Raw genomic sequence first — 4,007 nt, 5'->3', positions numbered from 1 at the left:
CTCTCAACAGCTTCAGACCACAACTATTTATTATAAATTATCAACCTCTACAAAAATGTTTCCTATTTCCCAAATATGGAATTTCCCTCCTAAAATTGCACTGGTTTGTGGTCTAGGCTGGACAATGTTCAGGCCTCGACCGGCGACAGATATAAGATTAGATATTTCATGATTCCACAGGACTGGAAATGTTGGGTGAAATCCAGACCTCATTGAAGTCAATGGGAGTTTTGCCATTTACTTCAAAGTTGTGGATTTTACTCACGGACTTTATACTATAGGAAAGAGGAGATTTCCAACTTTTAAATGGGACATACAGCACTTGCTTCTAGTCCTGGAAGTTCCCAAGATATCTGACCTTTAAATCACTACATTATGTTTACAAAACTCTATTGAAAATAACGTTAGAGGTTATTAATATAATAAAATAATATACACCAGACCCTTGGTAGAATGCATGTCTATATAGCGTGAATTCGCATATAACGCGGTCGAGGCCATGGATCCCAAATTTAATTACTTTAATTGCAATTCATTTTAACGCGGTCCCCGTATTAATGCGGTACTGCGCATGGATCCCAAATCCTGTGTTCTAGTGAGGGTCTGCTGTATATTAATTATAATTAAAATATATTCGTTATATTTCCTGTCTCTCTCCAGAGCTTATACAGTTGGACTTATGGGAGCTGATCCTCAAGATTTGGATGAACTGAGCACAGGACCTGAAGGGAAGGGGAAGGTGTCACCCACCGTTCCATTCTTCTGATTTTGGGGCTAACCAGATGCCCAAGGCATGTAAACATCCAGAAGAGAGGGCAAGGTGGTGTATGCAGAATAAAGGACGGTGCACTGTGGTATGAAGGTTTTGGGATAACCTGCACAGCTCATTTGTAGAGCTGGGCAAAATTTTTCAACCATTTTTTGTTGTTGAAAAATGCAGTTTCATCACAATCAATATATTTCACAAAAAGAGTTTGATTTCAATGTTTGTTTGTTTGTTTTTACTTTTTCAAGGAAAAAAATCAAAATTAAATTAAAATGTTTGTTTTTTGTGGAAAAAAATCAAAATTTTCTACAAAACATTTTGTATGTAATAGTTTTTTTTCCCCAAAAAATGTTTTGTGGATTTACTTTTGGATTTTCCAACCAGCTCTACCCACTTGTTTTCATGAGCACTTGTGAGTCATCCCAAACAGATGCTAATAAACCTTTGATATCATACCACCCCATCATGCATTCTCTTTCTCCTTTTCACTAGATGTGTGTGTATAATATTTCAGTGAGTCATTTTCAAATCTCAGATGTATCTGTAAAGAATAAACCTAATCTTAATTAGACAATAAATCAGTTACTAGCATACTTTACAACTAAGGCCCCAATTTAGGGGCTTACCTTTAAGTATATAAGTATTCCCACTGAAATCAATGGGATTGCTTATGTGCTTAAAGTTAAATATGTTCACCAGCCTTCACAGAATCAGTTGTCTGTGTGCTAATTTGGAGACTCGAGAGATGAATTCCCAGGATCCAAAAGTTCTGCCTATTTGGGTGCCTGTGACATGAACAGCCTAGGGATGCGAGGACTGACAGTCTATACATGGCTGGGACTACCAGAACAGGTGAACTGGGTCTAGACAGACAAGGTTTGGGGGCAGGGAGTTTGGCACCCAGTGGTAGGAGGATATGTAGCCACTCAGTTGCTCTCTGAAGAAAGGAGAGAAGTTTCGCTAATCTAGGCCTAGTTCCAGAAAGGGACTTAGGCGTAGGGTGACCACATTTTCCCAAAGGTTAAATGGGATACCGCATGGGGCTGGCCCAAGTCCCCCTCTTCTCCCTGTGTGTGGGACTGGCCCGAGTTCCCTCTGCCACCTACCTGCGCAGGGCTGGCCTGAGGGCCCCCCCCATGGCCCAAGATACCCTGCTGCCCGCCCAAGTGGGACTGGCCCAGCCCAAGCCGCTCTCTCAAGCCCTCCCTCTTGCACAGGGCTGGCATTGCCACCTGCCTCCTCTCCCTCCCCCTCCCGTACATTCCTCTGCACCCTGTTAGGGGTCACACCCCACTTTTTTGCCAAAACTGTGTATTTGTCCAATTTGCTCTTGCCAACTGATGATCACTTGTTTATATATTTAACACCATTATAAATGCTGGAGGCAAAGCATGGTTTGGGGTGGAGACTTATAGCTCGTGACCCCCTGGGGTGTCCTGACCCCCAGTTTGAGAACCCCTGATCTCGCCCATCCCGTCACTCATGCTGGTGCTGCTGAGGCTGTACTTCTATTTTTTAGTGTGCTAGTTCAATCAGAGTGAGCACAGGTATATCTACTTGAGCTGGAAATTATACCTTCCAGTTCCAGTGTAGATGTACCCTAGGAAAGAGATCCTCAGAAGACAGCAAGCAGAGTCAGGAAGAAACTGCAGAGGAAAGGGGAAGGGCTTATGGCCCAGATGTCCTTAGGTGCCTAACCTTATTGATCTGGGCCTTACATGCCAGACTGATAGGCCAAAAATAGGCATACCCTTCCCCACCTCTTCCACCCCGCCCCGCTCAGGTTTCTCAGCCACGAACCAGCTCCTGGAGTTATGCACCTAAGTCAGATCAGTCACTTAGGGCTTGTCTACACTGGCACTTTACAGCACTGCAACTTTCTCACTCAGGGGCATGAAAAAAAAACACCCTGGAGCACTGCAAATTTCAGTGCTGTAACATGCCAGTATAGACAGTTCACCAGCACTGGGAGCCGCGCCCCTTGTGAGGGTGGTTTTTTTTAGTGTGCTGGGAGAGCTCTCTCCCAGTGCTGTGCCGTGACTACACAAGGCATGTTAAAGTGCATGGCAGCACTTTAACATGGCCAGTGAAGACATGCCCTAAGGTAATTCCTCATGAAAAACTAGAGAGAGAAAGAGAGAGATCCCATCCCATTATAGTCAATATAGCACTCACCTGCATTCAAGTCCCTGCTGTGTGTGATTTGAAACAGCGCCTTAAACCCATGATATCTCCCCCATCCCAGGCCCAGTAAACACCCAATAAAATTAATATTAAAGTCATCACAGGGACTCCCATTAATTTCAATAGTGGTTGGATTAATTATTCAGGGCTTGATCCTGGAAACTCTCATGTGAGAAATCCCATTACTTTCAGCAGGACTATTCTCATATGACAGAGTTTGCGAGACTGGATTTTTAAATTGAGGTTATATGCTGCTAAACAATTTTACAAAATGGGTGCATTTCTGGAGCAAGTGAAATGATCCCTTTATACAGGTCCCAGTTCTGCAATCACATTTGCATGGGTGGACCCCCCCAGTCCCCAATTGACTTGAGTGGGGCTCCATGTGGGCAATGGGGACCCCCCACAGGAAGCTCCTTGAAGGATCAGGGCTACAGTTTTTGTGCATCTGGGCTTAGCCTGCAGATCTTTTCTCACACAAGTCGCCTCACTGAAGCCAAGGAGGTATACAGGGTGGAACACTCGGTTGGTGAATGATTTTGAGATCCTTTGTTCTCAAAATTGCTATACAAATGTAGGGTAGTATTATGCTGTTTATTTAATTTTGATTTATAAACTATTGCTTATTTGGATATTGCTGTGGTGTCCATATAAATTAAAACCAAACAAATATAAAATATCTTAAGATACCCCTAAATGACTCATTAAAATTACTGCCCCTTTATCTACCCTACAATGATTGCTAACTCTAGCCTGACTGTTATTAATGAAAAGCCTAATTAAATGCTTGTTTATATTCATAATATACTTGTATTCATAATATTTTTGTCTCTGCTATGTAGGCAATAGTTTGTGTTTCAAAACACTCCAAATATCTGAACTTACACTAAAAAGCATTTTTTCTGAAGTACCTTAAGAAATGTAAAGTACTTTTCTAAAGTAGTTATCTAGGTATTTCAAAAATGAGGGAAAGTCCCTCATTTTTACTAACAAGATAAAGACAGATCTATTTAGGCCCTAATCATGGAAACACTTCAACATATACAGAACTTTGTGT

The sequence above is a fragment of the Caretta caretta genome, chromosome 6 (assembly GCF_965140235.1).
Source record: "Caretta caretta isolate rCarCar2 chromosome 6, rCarCar1.hap1, whole genome shotgun sequence".
Lineage (NCBI taxonomy): Eukaryota > Metazoa > Chordata > Testudines > Cheloniidae > Caretta > Caretta caretta.
The sequence above is the reverse complement of the archived record's forward strand: the minus strand, read 5'-3'. Positions refer to the sequence as shown.